Source organism: Acomys minous (assembly GCF_964271855.1).
Source record: "Acomys minous genome assembly, chromosome: 19".
Classification (NCBI taxonomy): Eukaryota; Metazoa; Chordata; class Mammalia; order Rodentia; family Muridae; genus Acomys; species Acomys minous.
In genome coordinates this window covers 15,856,434-15,867,745 of record NC_140499.1, presented here as the reverse complement: position 1 = coordinate 15,867,745, position 11,312 = coordinate 15,856,434, and the positions used below count along the sequence as shown (strand labels likewise).

Genomic DNA, 11,312 nt, shown 5'->3' with positions numbered 1-11,312 from the left:
ACAGAGAGCTGTCAAGGCTCAATGTCTAGGCTCGGGAAGCTGGGGAGCTTCAGTTGCCATTATCTAAGATGGAGACTCCCAAGGCTTGTGGGTAACAACAGGAGGGCAGCTGTCAACACAATGGGCTAGTTACAAACCAGGAGATAGCACCCACAGCCGTGGGGTGAGTGGGCTGCATCACAAGTGAGTGTGGGAGAGTGGAGATCGCCAGTGCAGAATAAGAGAACCAGGCAACCAGCACAAAGCCTGACACGCATGATGCTCAGAATTCAGGCACAGAGAAGAGATCCACCCTGAGGAGGAATGGCAACCACCTGAGCATGGGAGAAACCCCGCCACAGAGCTACCCAGAGCCTAACAAAGCCATGTAAAGAGGGCGTTGGAGGAGACAGGCAGGCCTGGTAGACCCTTGCATTAGACCCTGGCCTTGGCCTTCAGCACCATAAGAAAACCAGGCATTTGTAGAAGACATGAAGTGGTGAGGTCCTCGAAGCTGTCAGCAGAGGTAGCTCTCTGGGCTGCTTGGGCCCATAAGAAGATGGCAGCAGAGTATTTGGCAGCACTGTTCCCCACACCTCTCCAGACAATCACTTTCATGCTGCGTCTGGTGTTCCAGAGGGCCCTGACAGAGAAAGCATGGCAAGCCATCTTATTGGGACTATAATTCTTTCCTTTTCTTAATTTAATTAATTAAGTTTTGGTTTTTTGGAGACAGGGTTTCTCTTTGTAAGCCCAAGCTGTCCTGGAACTCACTATGTAGACTAGGCTGGCCTCAAACTGAAAGATCCACTTGTTTGTTTTTTTTTTTGTTGTTGTTGTTGGATTTTTTGTTTGTTTGTTTGTTTTTATTTTTACTTTTTGTTTTTTCGAGACAAGGTTTCTCTGTGTAGCCTTGGCTGTCCTGGACTCACTTTGTAGACCAGGCTGGCCTTGAATTCACAGTGATCCACCTGCCTCTGCCTCCCGAGTGCTGGGATTAAAGGTGTGCGCCACCATGCCAGGCAAAGATCCACTTGTCTCTGTCTCCCAAGTGCTGGGATGTGTGCCACCACCACTCGGCTCCTCTCTCTCTCTTTATCTTCCTTCCTTCCTTCCTTCCTTTCTTTCTTCCTTTCTATCTTTCTTAAATGCCTACTTTACAAGCCTTTTTAGACTCTCACTTGGAAACAAAGAAAAAAGAGGAGAATGAGAAGGAGGAAGAGGAGCAGGAAGAAGAGGAGGAGGAGGAGGAGGAAGCTGCCGGAGTCCACAGGCTGCCGCAGCACCAGGGGAGTGAATCCCTGAGCACACACTGTTGACTGGAAAAGTTTGGGCCTCACATGCACAGCTGGTGAAAATTAACCAGTCAGGAAAAGTAACCCAGGTGAATTCTTTGCTTGTTTGTCCTTTCTAGGCAGGGCCTAATGTAGCCCAGGCTGCTGTTAGTCCCTATGTCGTCAAAGAGACCCTGAACTTCTGATCTTCCTGCCTCCACTGCCCCAGCACTGGGATTACAGCTACATGCTGCCAGGCCCCAAGAATATACTGCCTTCTGTGCTTAAAATAAGACTTGAAAAGAGGGAAGTGGCATAAGGATTTTCAAAATGTAAATATTTTCAGAAGACAAAAAGGTTAAAATATTTTTGCTATTAGTCATTTCAAGCCCAAGTGTAAAAACGACTTTTAAAAAATGCAACGGAAACGGGAGGTGGATATATATGGGCCAGGCTTCTCTCAAAAATGTGTTGGAGCATCTGTAACCAAGTATATGTGATTTTATTCATTTCAAATAAAGTCTAAGGCAGAGCAACATAAAGTGATTTTTTTTCCCTTCAGCTGCTGTTTCCTGACATTCGGGTGGGCACTATGGCAACAGGCCTGGAGCTGGGGCAGAATAGGAGGTGGAGACTGGAGTGTCTGCAGCTGACCCGGCCTGCTCGGGTTCGACTAACGCTCAGGAGGAGAATTCTCCTGGTTAGGGACAGTACACAAGACAGGAAGAAGGAGAGCAAGTCTTTGATCAAGCTCTCAAATTTTATTTTTCAGGTAGAAGGTTTTATAAGGCAGGGGGCAGGGAAGCATATTGCTATGGCAACCCAGCTGCAGGCTATCTCAAGATGTGAGGAATTCCAACCAGGTCACAACACTCTACCACACCGAATATTTTGCTATCTTTATCTATTCTAACCTACAACAGTGTGGCTCCGTCTAAATCTTATCTTTAGTCTAACTGCCAAAGCACGACAGGGTCAGCTGGTTTCTGGTAAATGACAGACTGCTGGAGAAATAGGAACCTAGCCTCTGACAAGATGGCTGAACATTGGCCATATGGCCTACCGTCCCCAACATGCAGTGACAGCGGAGTGCAGTGCACAAGGAGGAGGTGGGGGGTGGGAGGTGGGTGAAGCTGTTGGGAAAGCAAGTCAGAGCCAGGGCCAAAGACTATCTGCACTGGAACCCTGGGCCCCATGCCTTCCAGCCCCTACTCTTGCTGTCTCCTGACTCCAGGCCAGGGCTGGGAGTTCTCTGGGCAACTTTCTGCAGGAGCAATGTACACAAAGATGTTGCTGCCCTTTCGTGTTAAAGTAAGAGGGTCGCCAATCGCACATTCCTCCCTCACCCCTGCCTCAGGTAGGGCCGTATGATAGACAGCTGGGCTCTATTCCGTGTTTCAGAGGCATTAGTTTTCCCTGGTGTTCCAGCCCACCAGCGCCACACTATGGCCCAGAGTGAGTACTACAAGCGGTGCTGGCCTAATGGATGGGATGGGGGAGGGGAGGGGACAGGGGCAGAAGAGGGGTTCCAGAGGGCCATCAAGGCACAGGCACTCCGTGCATGGTGTTGGTGAAGCCAGAGCCAATAACCACATCTCCCTTCTCCTCTTCTTCCTCCTCCTCCTTCTTTGTTTTGTTTTGTTTTGTTTTTTTGAGACAGGGTTTCTTTGTGTAGCTTTGCCTGTCCTAGACTTGCTTTGTAGACCAGGCTGGCCTCGAACTCACAGTGATCCGCCTGCCTCTGCCTCCTGAGTGCTGGGATTAAAGGCGAACGCCACCACATCTCCCTTCTTCAAGAAGCTTTGGGCTTTGCTAACATTCATAGCCAAGTTTATATGGAGGTCAACATCCTCAGCCCAGGCATCTTCCAAGGCGTCCTTACACAGCACAGGGAAGATGCCGCGGTACAGATGGGCTTGGCGGGCTGTCTGGGGATTGCCTGTCACAGTGAACACGAGGGCTGTACCTGGCCACTTGGTAAGCACGGTAGTGGCCCCACTGCAACACTTGAAGAAGGCTTCCACAGTGCCCATAGCAGCAGCTTCTGTGGGGTCGCTGGTAATGGGCGCCAGACTGCTGAGTCCCTCAAAGAACTGCAAGTGGTAGACGGCAGCTCTGCCTCGCGGGCAATCAGGTGCTGCATGCGCACAGCCTTTAGAGGGTAGTCCCTTTTGGCTGTTTCTCCGACAGCGTGATACAGGCTGCTCCATCCAGGACCGTGTTGGCCACATCACTGGCCTCAGCACCGGTGGGACGTGGTTTCTTGATCATACTTTCCAGCATCTGTGTGGCGCAGAAGACAGGCTTCCCAGCTCGGTTGCATTGCCCAGTCATCATCTTCTGAGCCAGGATGACCCTCCCTGCAGGCATCTCAGTGCCTAGGTCACCACGAGCCACCATGATCCCATGACTGGCTCCAAAATCTCACGAAACCTGCGGGCGCCTTCATGGTTCTCGATTTTGCTGTGGATCTTGACATTCTTGGACCTTCCTAACCTCACGTACATCGGCTGCCTTGCGGCTGAAAGACGCAAACACCACGTCTACATCCTGCTCCAAACTTCAGATCCCGGATGTCCTTTGCTGACACAGCAGGGAAGCCCACAGCAGCGCCGGAAGGGTCACCTCCTTCCTGCTGCACAAGGAGCCACCATTCTCCACCTCTTGTCACCAGGAAGCCAGCACCTCTCTTCTTCACCTGCAGAGAAAGGAGCCATCATCCGCGTAGATCCTACAGATGTTCTTAGCGTCCAGCCACTGGACCTCCTCGTCACACGTTTCCATGCACGCCTTGTCAAGGGTGCCCTTCAGGCTGGCTCCCTTCTTCGGCTCCACTTCTTCAGTGCCTCTGCCCTTGAGTCCAGTCCGGATCTCAGGTCCCTTTGTGTACAGAGCCATCGCAAACAGGCCGGCAGAGGATTGGGTCAAATGCGAAGCTCTCCGCGGCTGCCCGTATGTTCGTGACGGTCTATGCATGGAACTCACGAGATCCATGAGAGAAATCCAGACGAGCCACATTCATTCCTGACGTAATCATCTCCTTCAGCATCTCCACAGATCAGGAAACAGGGCCAAATGGTACAAACGATGCCAGTGTTGCCGGCCACGATGGGCGCGGAGTCAATGTCCAGACGCCACATGTGTTCCAGGAAAAGTGTCGCCATGGCTGCATGGAGCTGCTGGGTCTGGATGGAAGCAGTCCCCTGCTTCGCTGTGTGGTTTTGGCAAGGTTTCTGAGCACCTCAGGAGTGCTCCTGTTCCTGCTGCGAGGCCTAGACTGGATGGATGTCCGCAGAGTCAGGACACATCACTGCAGTGCCCATAAAGTAAAATTTAAGTAAAGGAATAACTACAGAAAGTTAAACTAATGAACAATTTATTTTCTCTAGGAAGGATGTTTATTTCAAATCCAAACATTTCTCACAGGAAGGCTGCTGAGAATTTTGTACTCCTGACACATGTATTTTGCCTTCTTTGTATGTGTGTATGGTGCGCACACAGGTGTATATATGCACTAGCGTGTGTGTGGGTGCTGATACCTGTGTCTATGCCCATAGCATAAGTGTCTCAGTGCACGTGGAGGCCAGAGTTTGAAGTCGGGTGTCTGCCTTACCCCCTTCCATCTTGTATATTGAGGTGAGGTCTCTTTCTTGGACACAGAGGCCCCCGACTCAGCCAGTGCAGCTAGCTGGGAGACTCCTTCCTCTGCCTTCCCAGCACTGGGATTACAGATAGGCCATCAGGCCCGTCTGACATTTATGTAGGTTTTGGGAGTCTGGACTCCAGTTCTTGTGCTAGCATGGCAAGGGTCTTGCCCACTCGCCTCCCAGCCCCCCTCCCCTTCACTCTTGAGACAGTTTCATCTGTATCCCTAGCTGGCCTGGAGCTTGCTATGGAGATCAAGTTGGTTTTGAACTCAGAAATCCTCCTGCCTTTGCCTTCCACATGCTGAGATTAAAGGCATGGGCCACCAGGCCCATCTTTCTTTATATTTTTAGAGCTAAAAGAAACATGCTTTTTCTTATGAACAATCAGATTTTTTAAAAAAATCTCTACAATAGCTTGGTTAGACAGACATTATAAAAATTAGTTCTTCTAAAGGTCCTGAATTCAATTCCCAGCAACCACTTGGTGGCTCACCTTTAATGAGATCTGGTGCCCTCTTCTGGCCTGTAGGCATACACCCTGGAAGAATACTGTATCCATAATAAATACATAAATTGAAAAATAATAATAATTATTAATTTCCTCACCCTGGGCTTAAAAACGATCACAAGCTTCTTCATGTTGTTAGATTCCTGCTGCAACCCACATACTACAGCCTCCGTGAGCGTTAGGAAGCGCCACTGGTGTCCACGAACAGAGAGTGAGCCTTCTGTCTGGGATGGGTAGGTTAGAAAAGGAGCCTGAGTCATGACTCTACGAAACCGCTTGGGGGCGACATCTCACCACTGACTCTTGAGACCTGGGCAAAGTTCTGCGCCCCAAAACTGCAAAACTACTTCAAAAAGTTTGAGAAACTGGTTCACCTCAGGCCCCACTCTTGCTCTGCCCGGTCCTCTTCCCTCCTGGTGAAAGCTGTCGGTCCTAAACCCTGGGTCTGAAACGGCTTTCTCCACAGCAGGACGTCTCCAAACCTGTGCCGAGGGCTGTGCTGTCAATTCCGTGAACAAGGAAAGCCATCAAAGCTCACCCAGGACACGGGGATTCAGAAAGGACTGTGGCTATAAGCATTGAGTCAAGCAGAAAGTCCCAGTATGGAAAGTGTCTTGGGACATGTTTAGTGGCAGTAAATAATGCCTTTCCTACTTGGATCCAGGACCCAGCTGAAAATGTGTCTCTCTGCAGGGCCAAAACCCCATCGGAGAGGCTCGGCCTGAGAAAGTCACTAAAGTCTGTTTTGGTGGCTCTTCTTGGCTCTGGCCTCCTTCGCTGGCAACCAAAGTTGTCAAGCAAGGCAGGGTTCCCAACACTGGACCCCGACCGAATGTCTTTTCTTAAAGAGCAGCCCCCCACACACCACAACTTGGTCTTGATTCACTGAGAAAAAAATTGAGCATCTAATTCTACCTGAGGCGAAGGGGAATCTCTAATGTGAGCATTCGTGAAGTAAAGCAGTATCATTTATTTTTCTTTGCAAATTCCTTGAGGGCAGTGAATGAAAATGAAAACACGGCCGCTCCTAGGGATGGTCGAGGAGAAGGTTTTTATCGTAGATATGAGGGAGGGAGAGAGCGTCCAGAGGCATCTGGAAGAGTCCAGACTGAACGTGGCCTGAAGAATAGACCAGGCCATGAAGGGAGAGAGAGGTGAGAGAGGGAGAGAAGAGGAGAAGAGAGAGGGACAGGAGAGGGGACCAGGAAAGGGAAAAGAACTAAGAGTCCAAGAGTAGGAAGAACCAAGAAAGCACCTGGCCATAACAGGTGGGTTGTATAGGAACCAGCAGCTGGGGTGAGGGGCTGGGGGAGGAAATGATGCTCAGGGGCTGGAGAGGTTTAGGATGGGGTACTGAGAGATGCTGAGAGACCCTGGGGACCACATTCACTTTTATTTGTTAAATAGGTGCCACAATTAACCATTTGTCCTAAATTTCTTTGGGAACGAGAGCCATCGGAGAAGTGCACATGCCTAATAGGCCGCAGTTCCTTGTCCACACACGCACATACACACACACACTGTGCTGAGACTGTTCTGTGAGCTGACTCTACTACACACTTCTGACAGAATCCACCAGGTGGCGCTGCTTCCTGTGAATAGGAACCAGTCTACAGAACGTGAGGACACAGCCCTGGGATTAACTGCACAATCCCGAGTTGATTCCTATCACGCATCTAGCAAATGCACAGCCATGACTGATGTTGCTATCATTCCTAAGTAAAGATAGCTAATGAACGCATTAGCTGTTGGTCCTGTGCCACCTCCAGGAAGGGGGTACGGACCTTACAAATAGCTCGGTTGCTCTGGCCATTAAATTAGCCATTAGCGCCGGTGGATTTTAAAAGTGATACCATTGCTCCTCTGCACCTGTGACCTGCCTACTTTTCGCCAGCATCTCTTTGCCAGCATATTATGAAGCAAGATGGAGGTCACCACCGCAGGGTAGGGCCTCTGACACGGAAATGTCTGTCACTCTGGTTTGGATGCAGCATAAGCAGAGAGAGCATCTTTGGACTGCTTGTTGTCTAATGGAAAATGCAGCTCCCCAGACACTCAGCTTTGGCATGACTGGCGCTGGGGCAGGACAGTTCCGTGTTGTCTGGGGCCTATCCTGAGCACTGTAGGGATGCTGGCAGCTTCCTCTGCCGATGCTTACAAGAGGCCGGAAGTAACTTTCCCTCACCCAACTCTGATGGAATTTTAAAAGACGTGTTTGTTTTCATGTCTATTTGATAAGTGATCTGTGAATAATGACGGGTTCTATATGTTAAAACCCTTCACTTATGTTTCGTAGCACAGTTTTGACAGAGACTACCAGGGGAAATTTTGTGCATTACTATCTTGACTGTGTATTGAATAATGGCTTGGCTTATAATCTTTTAAAAATAAATTGTATTTTGTTTTTGGTTTTGTTTTTGGTTTTTTTTGAGACAGGGTTTCTCTGTGTAGCCTTGGTTGTCCTAGACTCACTTTGTAGACCAGGCTGGCCTCAAACTCACGGCAATCCTCCTGCCTCTGCTTCCCAAGTGCTGGGATTATAGGCGTGTGCCACCACACCCAGCAAGAAATTGTATCTTGTACCTCACGGAAGTGATTCCCAGAGACCTGATGATGCATGGAGGGAACCGTTTGGGGATGATTTGGGGATCACTGCTCTGGGCCCCTCAGTAGTAACACAGGCTGAGGAGGGCTGGGGCTATGGTAGCTTAGAAGGCTGAATTGGGCTCCAGTCCAGGAAACATTTTTTAAATTAATTTACTTTCTCATATATTACATCCTGGCCACAGTTTCCCCTCCCTCGTCGCCTCTAGCTACCCCCTCCCCACCTCATCCACTCCTCCCCCCACATCCATTCAGAGAAGGGCAGGCCTCCCAGGATATCAACCAACATGGCAGCTCAGGATGCCGTAAGATTAGGCCCCTCCTCTCACATCAAGGCTGGATGAGGCAACCCAGTAGGAGCACAAGGGTCCCCAAACAGGCAAAATATTAGAAACAGCCCCTGCTCCCTCTGTTAGGAGTCCCCCCAAACCACCAAGCTACACAACCATAACATATGCAGAAAAGCTAAGTGGCAAGGAAAGCTCAAGGGAGGGACACATGGATGTCCCTGGGGAGGGGAAATAGAATAGTGTGGATGGGCTAGGGGTGGGTGGGCTAGGGGTGGGTGGGCTAGGGGTGGGTGGGCTAAGGGTGGGTGGGCCAGGGGTGGGTGGGCCAGGGGTGGGTGGGCCAGGGGTGGGTGGGCTAGGGGTGGGTGGGCTAGGGGTGGGTGGGCCAGGGGTGGGTGGGCTAGGGGTGGGTGGAGATGGGAACAGGAGGAAGCTTGACAGGGTTTAACCTGGGCCCTCTAGGAAACATTTAATGACAGTCCTGTGGGTTTTTGTTTTCTTTTTCTTTTCTTTTCTTTTTTTCTCTGTTACAACTTGGAACAAAATCATGGCATCTGTGGCTAGTGACTCACCTATGAGGCCATAATCCTTAGCAACGTAACCTTCGTCCCATTTTTTTCCATCTTCGAGAATTAGAATAAGAATAATGTATTATCTGTCCCACATACGAAGGTGAAATAAAGTCAAAATTTTAAAGTACGAAACCATACACAGTGCAAGCTTCATTCCCGGGCAACAGAGCATCTGAAGTATCCTTGGTGTGGCTCTGGCTTACCGCTCCCCTCTCAGAGGCTCCATTTACAAAGGGCCATGAGCTCGGCTAGCCGTTCTTCCAACATTGTCAGCGGTGGTTCAGAGTGGCCTGAAAATGATGGCCATAGCGACAGAGCTGCCACAGGGAACGCACCGAACATCAACAACACACTCTACAGCCCTGGGAAGGAGGCTCTGTCGCTAACTTCTTGGACCGAAAGGAAACAGATGAATTATTTATAAAGGACCATAGTTAGAACAAAGACATCTTAACCAATAAAGCCCTACTCTCAGCAAACACACACTGAGCCGATAGTGCCCTCCCACGTGCTTGAGACTCTGAGAATTATGGATAAGACACACTTCAAATCCTCAAATGGCTTGTGAGCCAGCAGGTGACACAGACATGCATGAAAGAATGTTCATGGAAAGTGTGTGTGTGTGTGTGTGTGTGTGTGTGTGTGTGTGTGTGTGTGTGTGACAGGGTTTCTTTGTGTAGCCTTGGCTGTCCTGGACTTGCTTTGTATTGGTTTTTTGAGACTGGGTTTCTCTGTGTAGCCTTGGCTGTCCTGGACTCGCTTTGTAGACCAGGCTGGCCTCGAACTCACAGCGACCCACCTGCCTCTGCCTCCTGAGTGCTGGGATTAAAGGCGTGCGCCACCACGCCCGGCTATGTTCATGGACTATTATAAGAACAAAAGGCCAGTGTTTGGTACAGTGCAAACACTACCACAGCAATGATGGTTTTCTGGGTACTTTTCTTAGGGAGATAAAGGGGCTCTTGAACGAATTAAAAAGTCCCAAGTTGCTCCAAAATGGGCATGTCTGAATGAGGTCCCCACTGCCAAGGTGATTGGGAGACCTGCCGAGATACAGGTTAACTTGTCACTAATCACTCAGCCCATTATTTTGTTACCAGGATTATCTTTGGGGAAAGAAAGACAATAAAATACTATTAGACTTGAGGCAAAGAGGTTGCTTGTGTTTGCTCTTATCAGGAAAGCCAGCAGAAGTAATAAGCTGTTGGCGGATGCTGCCTTCTCCTGCAAAGACAATGTGCTGGTTTGATGTTTCTGCTCTGCGAGGAGAAGCTACTTTTCAGCATCGGGCTTTAAGATGGTGGTCTTGAGTTTCCTTCGGAGCTGGAAGTAATTAGAGATACTGTCTAGTGCTGTGCCCTTCCTCTGTGGATGCAGTTTCTGTGTGGACTACTTGTTTTCTGTGTTGTTAGGGAAAATGTGAGGTGGTGGGGCTCCTCCAGGGGCAGGCTGCCCACCAAGCATATGTTTGCATTTCTTCTCGTTTCCACGGCTGGGCTGGTGGAGAACTGTGGTCTTGGAGGAATGCCTTGGGTCTGGACACGCCCATCGGCAATGCTCCCTGGCTTTCAATCAGGGGATTATCTAAGGGATGGGAAATCAGAGTTTCCATTCAGTGCCTTGGATGGTCCAGCAGAGTGCACTTCCTAGAAGCTAACATTTCACTGTTGTATCATGTGCTCCCCAACTCCAAGGTACAACATTTTTTGTTTTGTTTTTACAAGACAGGGTTTCTCTGTGTAGCCTTGGCTGACCTAGACTTGCTTTGTAGACCAGGCTGGCCTCGAACTCACATCGATCCTCCTGCCTCAGCCTCCCGAGTGCTGGGATTGAAAGCGTGGCCTACCACACCCAGCTTCCAAGGTACAAATTTAATGGAGGCTTCCTGCACAGATTTCCTTGGGACCAGTGTTAGGATGTACAGGCAGAGCTGTAAGCATTTAAAAATGCTGTTGCAGAACCCAGTTCTAGCTAATTCCAAGCCCACTGGAACCAGCTTCTTCATGAACTCGAATTTTTTTGTCCTGAGAAGACATAGTATGTAGAGATGTGAGAATGTATTGGAGAAAGATGAGGGGACGAGTCTGGGACCTTGAGGACCATAAGGGGGAGGAAAAAACACAGAAGTGACACTTCCCAGAGGTCTGCTGTGCATCACACAGCTGTTCATCCCTCGCATCAGCACCACACCAGACTGACACACATTATATTTGAGCTGAAAGCAATTGCAGGCTGAGGATCTGAAACTTGCAGTGGGAGAAGGGAGAGATGGGGAAGGGAGGAGGAGGAGGATGAAGAAGAGGATTTCATGGAAAGTAGGTGAAAGGGAGGGGATGCTACCTCTCCTATGTGAAGAGCCGCTTGCCTTTGGAGGTCTGAAGGAGAATGACCCACATAGGCTCAGATGTTTGGATGTTTGGTCTCCAGTTAGTGGAGCT

The 11,312-nt window shown here is 49.6% G+C and overlaps 1 pseudogene across 1 annotated transcript; it reads right to left on the bottom strand.

Annotated features, from left to right (window-relative positions):
• Positions 1–2,974: 2,974 nt before the first annotated feature.
• Positions 2,975–10,423, bottom strand: LOC311590243 (pyruvate kinase PKM-like; annotated as a pseudogene). Its single transcript has 2 exons — positions 10,332–10,423; positions 2,975–4,464 (listed from the first exon to the last, which is right to left on the bottom strand). The product of its transcript is annotated as a pyruvate kinase PKM-like (transcript).
• Positions 10,424–11,312: the final 889 nt, after the last annotated feature.